Raw genomic sequence first — 12,706 nt, forward strand, 5'->3', positions numbered from 1 at the left:
CTCCTAGATGAATGATACTGATCTGGCCTCAGTAGTAACGCTTAGCCATAAAAAAAGTTATTATGATGCTATTCTAATTAAATATCCTAAATTTATTCCAGGTATACACAATCTAATATTGGCAAAGCTAATTTAACCAAGAACATTCCAGCCAGTAAAGAATAAATTTGCAGAAGCCAAAATTTCCATTTACACCTGTAAATAGAAAATTCAATTTAATGCAAATTGTTAAATAATAACACTAGTGGGCAATGAACCATTCTAAACACATCCTATGAAATGGATCAGTCATGCAGCATGGTGACCAGGAAAGAAGTGTGTGACATGTTCTGTAGCTAAATGCTATGTGTTTACACACACACACACACACACACACACACACACACACACTCACGCACACATGCACGCACGGACATGCACACAGAGCAAAATGTATAAATTCTGAGTGAGTGACTGGTTACGTTCCTTTGGGTTTGAAATCTTTTGGTCACCTTCCATGAGATCATCTAACCATGAAGAATGCTAGTTTACACAATGCCTAGCAGAGCAGTTGTGAGGGAGTGGAATCCTGTAAAGGGTTTTGTTGAAGCTAAAAATCACTAAGGAGAGGACTCTTTATTGAGACCTTCTCCTTGACTATGTTCAAAAGTCACACTTCACAAATTTAAAATTAGCAAACTACAGAATTCCTCTCATCGTGAGGCACACAAGATTAAAATAACTCAGATGTAGGTTATTTTTTCCTACCAGAATCTAGACAATAGGCTATAACTTAGGCTTCTGGGATTTTGGAGACCATTCAAGGTGCTAGATTCAGGATGTATCTTACAGCATGTCTGGAGAGCAAGTGACTTGGGGAAGAAAAGTTTAAAAGAAAATAGGTTTGATTTTCCAGCTCCTTTTTTTTTTTAAGTAAACCATCATCTGTCCAAGCTTGGAAACAATTTAAAAGAAAAAATCACATGGATCATCTTTCACCTTAGTCACAAGGTGCTGACACCCGAACATAGGCTGTTAGAACAAGAGAGCAAAATCCTTAATGCTAACGGAACACTTTGCTTTTCGAGTTCCCAGAGTCTGAAGAGTAGGCAGACCAAAAAACCAAGCAGATCTCAGGGGCAAATTATGTTAATTTTTTAAAAATACATTTTTATTGATTTTTTACAGAGAGGAAGGGAGAGGGATAGAGTTAGAAACATCGATGAGAGAGAAGCATCGATCAGCTGCCTCCTGCACACCCCCCACTGGGGATGTGCCAGCAACCAAGGTACATGCCCTTGACTGGAATCAAACCTGGGACCCTTCAGTCCCCAGGCCAATGCTCTATCCACTGAGCCAAACCGGCCAGGGCAAATTATGTTAATTTTTATATGTGTTTCTGAAGTATCTGTTTACAAGGAGCTGTGGGATTTCACAGCAAATGGGACTTTTCAGGGCTAAAGCCAGGAAATGCCAGGGTGAGTTGTTCATCCTACATGTTGTTCCTCCTACGTGTTTGTCAATAAAAAACTAAAATTGATATATAATCTCTACATAAATACATCAAGTGAATACACATATATTGAAATGATTTTTAAATAATGGCATTCAAGCCTGACTCACATTGCTCAGAGGTTGAGCATAGATCTGTGAAACAGGAGGTCATGGTTCAATTCCCAGTCAGGCTCAATCCCTGGGGTTTATCATTGATGTTTATATCCCTCTCTCCCTCTCCCTTCCTCTCTGAAATCAATAAAAATATATTTTAACAAAATAGCATTCGTAAATGTAAGATATTCAACTAAATTATATATTAATTATTTATTAATTCTCAGCACACTAGTTATTTCCACTACCTTTGGGCTTTAATCAAATCTTAAAGGAAATTTTCAAGTGTATTTTCCAAACAGAAGTTCCCATAGTAAACCTAAAAATTCACCCCAGGTCTCTTGGTCTTCAGTCATTTGAAAAGTTTGTAGGGAAAGTGTTTAGTGTAAAATCATTTCTATACTCATTCAGAGAACCAATTTAATTATTTTAATAATTCAAATCAAATTTATGTTAGCCTGAAATATTGACATAATTAGGGAAATAAAAATATTATCTGGAATATGGCTTTAATCCAACCAAAATAAAACACCAGATTGAGCTTAGCATTTTCTTCTTGCTAAGACTTTTGTTAATATAGCAAAAGAAAGTTTTTATATTTTTAAATATATTTTTATTGATTTCAAAGAGGAAGGGAGAGGGAGAGAGAGACAGAAACATCAGTGATGAGAAAGAACTATTGATTGGCTGCCTCCTGCATGCCAGGAATTGAACTGTGACCTCCTGGTTCATAAATCGATGCTCAAACACTGAGCCACACCAGCCAGGCAGATTTTATATTTACCCACCTTAATCACTCCCCACTTACATCTTCACATCAGAAACATTAAAACATAGCTTAGCAAAAGAATAGTCTTTTTCTTTCTAAATTTATTACAGGTTTATTTGTTTTCTCAGTTGATTTGTTCTAAATTTCCAGTGCTGTCTGCTGTAAACATTTGACTATTGAACATTTCATGTAATTAGTTAAGAAGTAGTGATAATGTAAGACAATGTCATCCAAAGATCCACCAGCATATGGAAAATACTGCAAATTACCAAATAAGTCCATTGAGTGAAACATAAAGTAAAAATGAGTTTAAGAGACAGCTGGACATGTTTATGTAGGCAGAAGGGGTGGAAGATATGCTGACAACACGGAGAGGTGTGTTGCAATAAACTTGAAGGAGACAGGCCATTGGGCCAACCATCCCTTTTCTATCCAGGAATTCCTTATGTTCTCATTAGTGTCTCACATCTGGACAGCTGTTGTTATTAAAATTTGGCCCTAAATTTGAGTAAATGAAAGAGTTTGGTGTCTCACTTTCATTCTTTCTTTACGTATTAAATACACACACACACACACACACACACACGTTTCAACTTTAGTTCAAAGAAGCATTTCATGTGCAGACATCAGGTTTTTGTGACCCATGGCCACAGAGAGGGAAGGGCTTCGGGAACAAGCTTGTTCTGCTCATGTCCACCTCTGTCTGATATGAGTACATGTCCATGGCACCTCACTTTCATAAATACAACATTCTAAACAGTGCTTTGAATGGCCACCTTCAATACTGAGTTAGGCCTCAAGTTTCTATGGCTAAGTTATTTGGGAAGAGAAAATGTTTTAACAGTCAGAGAAAAAGAGCAGTTCCCTTCCTTCTTTTATCTTTCCTCATCTCCTAAAATATGCACTTAGGAAAGCATTTGCAGAGGATTGGTTAGAAGCCAAGAGTTTCGCTGACCCTTTTCCTCGCTGCCATTTCACACGTCTTGCCTGGGGAACTAGTTGAGCGATCGAATGCATTCACATTTTGGTTTATAGGATGTGGGCATAACCTGCCTCTGAATACAAATACCAAACACCTGCATTTGCACTTGACAGCAGGCACTTGGATCCCCACTGTCTCATGTGCTCTAAACCATGATCCCATTAGGTTAGTGCTATTATCTTATCTTTACAGATGTAGAAAACAAGGCCCAAAGAAGTTAAGTGACTTGGCCAAAAATACGTGCCCAAGTGGTATGGTAAGTGGTCGAGTTAAAAACCTGTGCTGCCAGGCTCAGGCTTTTAAAAAAAATACACCTGGAAACACAGAATTAAGAATGAACTTACACTGCCCAGCTGGGTGGCTTGGTTGGTTGGAGCGTTTTCCCATACACCAAAAAGGTTGTGGGTTCAGTTCCCTGTCAGGGCACCTATGGAAGGCAACCAATCGTTGTCTCTCTCTCTCTCTCTCTCTCTCTTCCTCCATCTAAAATCAATAAACATATGCTCAGGTAAGGATTTTTAAAAAAGAATGATTTTTACATTTAAACAGAAAATAAATCCCTGTGTGAGTTTTTAAAAAAATACAGTTGAGCAAAAACATAAGCACTGATTAGCTTATGTTTGTGATGAGCTTATTGGGTCCATTTCAAAAGACCTAATCCATCACATGGTAGCAATATGCGCATGTGTGCTACTTAGCCATCTCAAGTAAAGAGTGAAGATACTTAAGAAAACAAAATTCAGATCAGCCAGCGTGGCTCAGTGGTTGAGCATCGACCTATGAACCAGGAGGACACAGTTCAATTTCCGGTCAGGGCACATACCCGGATTGCAGGCTCAATCCCCAGTGTAGGGCATGAAGGAGGCAGCTGATCAATGATTCTCTCTCATCGCCGATGTTTCTATGTCTCCTTCTCCCTTCCTCTCCGAAATAATAAAAAGAAATTTAAAAATGCATAATTCACTAATCAAAGATTTCTTTATAGTTTTGTTATTTTTTTTTGTTTTGGGTTTAAAAAATATGATTACAATCATTAGAGTCAATAAATAAATCAAACTATTGAAGTTAATTGTTTATATTTGTTTTCATTTCAAGCATTATATCTTTTGCAGCAAAACGCCCAAGCCTTACCTATACTTTCATAAACTGACAATTGCCGAAACTATTATTTCCCAATAAATTATTCACATTCCCAAATTCACATTCAAAATTATTCATTGTTCCTGTGGCAAGCAGAAGCCTTATTCAGTATTTGAGCTTAAGAGTAGCACTGGAATATAAACAAAGGGACTACGGAGAGGCGGGCAGTGTGGCAGGAAGAGGTATCGAGGCAAGAGAGAGATACTGCTGCACTAAGCCTGTCACCTGGAGGACTCAGGCACCGGAAAAGCCCCTGAGGAACGGCCCCCAGACTCCTAGTCCCTTCTGCTGCCTTCACTGCATCTGCTATGGTGCCCACTGTGCACTTTGGTTCTCTGCTGGAACAAGTGCCCTGGCCTGAACCCCAGTTTGCTTGATAATCTGTCTAGCCCTTGCCAATGTCCCCTGTCTGGGGGCTAGAGCCTATCCGTGAAATCCAGCAGCTGACTAGGGTCCTATTTCAGCCAAGGCAGAACCCTCAGAAAGTAAGAGACGCTGCCTCATAGCTGGCAGGAAGGTTCACCAGAATGAACCCTGGATCCTGAGGTCAGCCTCTTGAGAGCGTTAGGCACCAAAGCCCTTTAGCTATTGTATTGTCATTGGATTATTGGCCTCCCTCTCTGAATCTGACACTGGGCTTTCTCCCCTCTCCCTTCCAGCCTACTCTGAGGTCCAACATGCCTTTAGCCCAGCCTGGAAGGGTTATAACCCATCACAGGTGATTTAAACTAATTTCAGTGCTGTTTGATGGATTTCAAAGGCCTGACCTTTTGTGCATTAGGAAGATGTACTCTCGCCTTCACTTTATTTTGTAGCTATCATTTGGCTAGATGGGCCTGCCTCTTCTCCTCCCAATAGCATTCATCACACACAGCCTGTCTTCCCTGGCAGCCTGCAAGGATTAGGTCTGTCTTGATCGCTGTTGTATCCTTATTCCCAGCATGATGCCCAGCACACAGTAGGGAATTAATAAGCCTGTGTTAAGTGAATGCATCTGTGCTACACGTGTGTCATTGTCAAGCAATCCATTAGTTTAGGAAATGAAATGCCCTCGCATATTTAAATTTATTAATTGGTCAGTAACACTGATGCATTAGCCAGCACATTTTAACTTTAACATATTCATGCAGAGAAGCATACTTTGAAAAACTGTTTAACCAATTTCTGGGGGTAGGTAGGAGGGAGATTATAAGTATCTTCGCATTCAGGTGTTGCTTCATAGTGTATGCAAAATTTATTTTGTAGCACTGGCCTCTCCACAGTGAATTAAAGCACAAATATATTAAACAATCTATCATTTTAACTTTTGTGAAATTTTTCTCCCTTCAAAAGAGTATCTGCTAAAATTTATTTACAAAATTCTAAGTGAAGGGAAGTAAAAGCTTTTTACTGGAAATAGCATTTCATTCAACAACAGAACTATAAAAAATATACATTTTCTTGGGACTTACATTTATTCAAAAAATTCTGGAAAATTGGTGGTAACATATATTTACATAGTTTTACTATGTTTAGTTAAAACTAAGAATTTTATGGCTTCATGGCAAAAGAAAAAATATTTTAAATGTTCAGTCTTTGTATAATCCCTGTGGCCATACTCTCCTATCTGAAATAAAACAAATTAATTTTCCAATTTAGCTCCCAAACTACTCTCATGGACAAGTATGTTTATGGTTTTGTGTCTTTGTGTATTTAATGACAAGTGACAAACCAATTATGAAAGAGAAGAGAAAAAAAATTCCTTCTGGCTGTTCTCCTAAAACCAAGGTGTCCTTTCTGTATACATATATTATTTCTCTGATCGAGGGGCTAAACTGAGTCACAGGACATTGAGTTCAATTTCTGCTTCCATGGAGGTCCCATGTGAATCTGCACCAGTCCTTTCAACATTCTATTTCCTCATCTGTCACATAAGAATTACAGTATTTGTCTTTTACCAGCTTCACAAATATGTTTCCATATCTTAATTATACTTAGGACTTCCCAAATGGGTGGGATAAAAAATATATATGTTTTTATTTATTTCAGAGAGGAAGAGAGAGGGAGAGAGACACAGAAACATCAATGATGAGAGAGAATCATTGATCAGCCACCTCCTGCACGCCCCCTACTGGGGATTGAGCCCACAATCTGGGCATGTGCCCTGACTGGGAATTGAACAATGACCTCCTGGTTCATGTGTCCATGCTCAACTGCTGAGCCACACCAGCCGGGCAATGAAAGGTATTTTTATTTTAATACTTTTGCAAATGCACATGTAAACTAAATGCAAGTTATTAAAAAATTTTAATGATATATTTTCTACTTTGGGGTACCCTATTAATATGAAGTGTGGGAAGGTTGTAACCTCCCTGTGGCTGAATGTGTTAATCAGTGGACCGTGCATGTCCTTGGAGTTTGTTGTTAGTGATGGAAATTAGTTTGTACCATGACATTCATATTCAGTTCTAAAATGATTTTGTAAGTGTCCACTATGTGCCAGAAACTTATTTGGGTCTTTATTAGTGCTTTTATCTTAGTTCTTGGGCTGCTATAGCAAAATGCCATACACTGGGTGCCTGACACAACAAACATTTATTTCTCACAGTTCTGAAAGCTGGCAAGTCTAACATCAAGGTACTGGTAGATTTGGTGCCTGATGAGAACTGGCTTCCTGGCTTGTTACAGCTATCATCTGTCTGTGGCCTTTCCTTGGGGCATGAACAGAGGGAGAGCAGGATCTCTCTGTGCCACTCTTGATAAGGACACTAACATCATCATGGGCACCCCACCCTCATCCTAACATAATTACCTCCCAAAGGTCCCACCTCCAAATACCATCACATTGGGATTTAAGGACACAGCACTCAGTTCACACAGAGTATAAAGATGTAAATGATAGAGTCCGTGGCTTCGTGGAGGCCTTATTCTAGCTTAGAGAAGATCAATCCAGGAGTGACCCCAGGTAGGCTTTTAAGTGCTATGAGGACAAAGAAGAGCGAATCTCAGACTTCTAGAAGGAGGTGACATGTGAGCTGAGTTAAAGAATGAACAAGGAAGTCAGCCAATAAAGGCAGTGGGAAAGAATATTCCTGATAGAGTAAATAGCATAAGCAAAAGCCCTAACATAAACAAACAGAATGGTTTGTTCAAGGGGAAATACTAGTATAAACATGTAATGGGCCATTTGAAGAGCAGTGGGAGAGGAGGAGAAAGAAGGGATATGGGCCCTAAGTGGGCCACAGGTGCTTTGCTGAAGACCCTATGGTTTATCGCATTGGGCTGTGCCTCTCACACTGGGGTTCTCAAACCCTGGAGACAGGCAGCATTAACATGGCCCAGCTTCTTCATTCTCAATTTAACCCAAAACTATGGGGAAGGAACAATGCTTAAGTTGAAGCACTATTATTTCAAAACATGTGTAAATATCAAAACATCCATCCTTGCCTGGCCAATGTGGCTCAGTGGTTGAGCATCCATCTATAAACCAGGAGATCATGGTTCAATTCCCAGTCAGGTCACATGCCCGGGTTGCAGGCTGGACTTCCAGTAGAGAGCATGCAGGAGACAGCTGATCAATGATTCTCTCTCATCATTGATGTTTCTATTTCTCTCCCTCTCCCTTTCTCTCTGAAATCAATAAAAATGTATTTTTAAAAAAAATAAAATCCTGCCCTGGCTTGTTTGGCTCAGTGGATAGAGCGTCAGCCTGCAGACTGAAGGGTCCTGGGTTCGATTCCAGTCAAGGGCACATGCCTGGGTTATGGGCTCGATCCCCAGTGGGGGCGTGCAGAAGGCAGCCAATCAATGATTCTCTCTCATCATTGATGTTACTATCTCTCTCCCTCTCCATTCCTTTCTGCAATCAATAAAAATGTATTTTAAAAAAACAAAACATCCTTTCTTAAGGTTACCTGAATTTGAGAAGCAGAGCAGGTAAGTAATGGGGAACTGCTGATGGCTGCTGTGCTGGGTAGCGACACCGTCAGATTTATGTTTCAGATCACTCACTCATTCTGGTGATGGTGTGGAGAATAGATGCAAGGGAGGAAAGACTGGAAACAGGAAAGTCTGTTAGGAGGTGGCTCGGTTCTTCCAGGAAGGAGCTGAAATAGGGTAGCTGACATAGGGCAAGGGTGTAAGTGTGGAGGATTTGAGGAATTGGAGCACATTTTAGGGGACTTGTAGAGGTAAGATCATTAGCACTTCCTGAGTGATCAAATGTGGAGGTTAAAAAGAGAGAGAGGAGTCAAAGATCAACCCAGGGTTTGGACTTGGAAGACTGGATGGACAACGGTGCCCTTCAGCAAGCTGGAGAATATGGGAGAAGGTGAGGAGCTAGGAGAAGATTACAACGTCAGCTTTGAACATGTACATTTCTACATGCCTATGGAACCACAGAGGAAGAGGCTCAGAAGTTATCAGAACAGCCTCCTCTGATTCTCCTGGTGAAAAACCACCAGCGTCTGCAAGGTGATCAGAATGAGTGGAGCATTTTGCCTCCTTTCCAACTGCAGTGTTCATCTCTCGAGTTCACACATGACGTACACTCGGCTCCTTCATGATTATCTCTGATAACTGTCTACACATGTGACAGAGTAGTAACTGCCTAGGCATGCTTTTCTTAAAGAAGCACCAACTTTTTAAAAGGTTTGTATATTTCTGCAGTTTTCTAACCTTTTTCATAGCAACAGTGTGTGTCACTGACATGATGAACTGCTTATGTTATCAGTGGGGAGCTCTCTGTGTCCCCACCTGTTGCCAGTGGAAGTGGGGTTCTTGTAATGTCACAAGAAAAGGAATTCTCTGAGACTCGCATGGGAGAATGAGGTATCGTAGAAAGCTTTATTTCTATGGCATCAAACCCCTGAGTTTCCGAGGTCCCATTTCCCTCCATCCCGCCAAGGAAAAAGCCCCATTTTGCTTTCAACAGACTGGGATTAAAGTGATTGCCCAGCGTTTCCGTTCCATAGTTGCACATTCCAGTCCAGCATCAGGCTAGCCTAGCTGGTGTTTTCAGCTTCAGGCCATCAGGCCATTGCGTGGGGGGTCCCCATGGCCATGGGCCAGGCAGCCTCTAGGGCCACATGGCTCTGGGGGGAAGAGGGCCATTAAATGCAACTGAGCCACGGGAGCCTAGGGAGAGCGCTCCTTTGGCTGGGGGAATATGTATTTCCAAATTTTCTCAGGTTTGCTTTCGCTCCACCCCCTCCAGCTAATGAACTCTGTTCCAGGTAAGACTGACCAACACCTTCCTTTCATCACCCCAGCTTGACTGCACATGCCTCCATCTCCCGCTTTGTTGGACCCCTCCCTGCGGTGATCTGCAGGGAATGGACAGGGGTTTCCTGGGGAGTGTAAGTTGCAGTTTCCTGGTGAAGCTGACCATGCTTAGAATGTCTAGCCTTCCCTTTGCTCCTTCCTATGATTAATAACTAGCTGATTACAATGGTATCACTTTGTAAATAAATAACCTGGAGGAAAATGTATTATCATATCATCCACCAATCCCTTAGCCTTTGGAGTCTCTATTTCTGAACTTTATTTCACTCCCAGCAACTTCATCATTTCCAATCTAGCTCCTGGCCTCTCAGTTGCAATGAAACACATACTTGTCTCAGGTGGGAAATAAGCATCAGAAACAGATGAACTCATAAGACAAAAATCTTATGTCCCTATCCTCCTGTTTTCATGCAAATGTCCCTAGTAATTAAATCAGGAAGAGAAAATGTAGCAAAAACATAACAGCCAAATGGTTTCAAATTTTCAAAAGAAGCTGTAAATATGGTCCTTTTTTGAAGATCAGGTTCTAGCTGGAGGAGGAGAAAGGGTAACAGTTGTTCTGATGAAGCAGTTTTTAAAATTCTTGTCAGTGATTTGAAGAGAGATAACTGATGTATGTTGAAGAAGCTGGCAAGATTTTTAAATAGTTCGGACGCTACGGGGAGCATTTTTTCCCCTTAAACCAATGTACTCAGAAGTGTTGGCAAGATTTTATTTCAACGTAGCTGTGCTTATGTGAGGAAGTTATTTTGAATTACCCTAGTATAAATATGTATGACTTTATTTGTATTGAAAATTTCCTTTGCAAGCGAGTGACTGAGGGACTGTTATAACTCTATTGCTTTGTAAGTGATTTAGGCATTTCATTTTGGAAATAAAATATTATACCCAGAATTCAAAAATAATACCAGAATCCTGTGTGACCACAGGTGATTTTTGCACCGACATTAATGCCTCTTTACTTTTTTTTTTTTTTTTTTTTTTTTGCCATGTGGAACAAATGACATCTGTTGCCTTAAGTCTGGCAGCATTATTCACGCATGCATGCTTTCATTCATTCAAGACTGTTATTCAGCACCTCTCATGCCCCAAACTCCACGCTAGGCACTGGGCACACAGCAATAGTATTGAACTGTCCAACTTCATCACATATTTCAGGTAGACACCCTGTTTCCTCCAGGCAATTTTCTACAGTCCCATGGACATTTCAAAGCCTAGGGTGATAACTTACTATTTAAAAGCTAAGCCTGTTGAAGGCTGTGGACAAGGCTACCTTTGACAGATATATTTTCCTTCTGAGGAGAGAGTGGCAAAAGAAAGGTAAGAAGGGGTGAGGGCCTCTCAGAGCCTGAAGCAGAGGGAAGAAGAGGGAGGGAAGTTGTGTTGGAGGAAGCATTGTAAATAGGGCTCACTCTTTTCATATACCTTTGAGGAACCAGTTAATACTTCTCTATATGAAAATGAAGCTGCTGGCAGGAAAATCTAGCCCATTGAAAGGGAAACAAAACAAAATTCCCCATCTTCTCTGTGTCCTTTCTTTGGGTATTTTGGGTGTTCCGGAGGTGAGCGCATCATTTATCCGAAGTTACTACTTCACCCTTGCCTTCAGAAGCAAACAGTACCTCTCCTGGTCCACTCCGTTTTCTCCTTATGAGTTATTTTTTCAGAGATAACCCCTTATTACATTTTAATATATTTACTTAAAAATAAACTATGAAAGGATTCATTGGAGCCCTTTAAAGGTAAAGACAAATATACACGCAGCATTCTGCATTTGCTCTTTTTATTTTATTTTATTTTATTTTTGGGTTAGGCCGTGTGTGAGTTGACACAAAAGAAGAGGAGTGAAATAGTATGTGTTAACTAGTGGAACTGGAAACATAATTTGATAAAGAGAAGGTTGCGTGGGCCTAAGTGTCCATGGTCCCTCCTGCTACCCTCATCTACCCTCAGTCTTATCTCAAGCCATTACTCGTGTGAAACAGATCAGCTTACATACTGTTAAACCTTCTTAATGAATGGTAGATTCCACAAACAACAATAAATATTTACTATATAATAGGCACTATTCCAGAGGATTAAGAAAGATACATCAGTGACAAATTGCTTTTCTTTGTCAAATAAATTACTATTCAGAGATCCTAAATGAAGCCATGGTTAAAAACTTCCATATTATGGTTATTTTTCTTCATGTCATAAAAAGTATTACTTTGCCCCAAATTCAGAGTCTAAGGTTGATTCAAAATGATATTCACAAGCATCTTCCACCTAACCCTGAATATTTCCTTCAACCACACAAAAATCCTCCACAAAAGAGGCAAAACTTCAATATAGGCCATCCTTGCAGAAAAGCTACAGTCAACTAGAATCCATAGTTTTCAGTATCCCCCATACATGCTCAATGATAGGAGGTAATGATATAGCTCAGGATGATGCTGATTTCTCTTAACTAAAATCCCAAATCTCAGTAGATAGATACAAGAAGCTTGGAAAGAATAGGGTTTTAATTTTTGCTTCTTGTTTTAAAAGGCCAAGTATTTTCTGTGGACTTTCAGCTTTGTTCTGTCCGTCTTGTCTAGAAGGGTGCTAGCCATGTGCCAAGAACAATAGGTGAGCCAGCTTCCCTCAACCCAGAAAAATTACCCCTTTGCCACAGGAGCCATACTTATGGTTCCACAATGGCCAAGGAAAAACCTAATAGGAACGGATTTTTCTGCGTGTGTAGCAAAGTTAGTTCCAGAGAGAGAGAAGCCTGGTTTGCACTGTAGCAGAACCATTGGAACAATATGCTCCCTGTGTCTACCACACAGTCCTCCCCTGACACCCTCCTTTCTAGGGCATAGGGTAGAAAAGTCACACACACAGTCGATCCTGCCAGGGTCTGCTGACACAACCCGACTCCCAAATGTGCAGGCAGGAGTGTGAAGCAACGTCTTCACTATATACATATTCTTACCTTTCTTTCC

The sequence above is a fragment of the Plecotus auritus genome, assembly GCF_963455305.1.
Source record: "Plecotus auritus genome assembly, chromosome: 5".
Taxonomy (NCBI): domain Eukaryota; kingdom Metazoa; phylum Chordata; class Mammalia; order Chiroptera; family Vespertilionidae; genus Plecotus; species Plecotus auritus.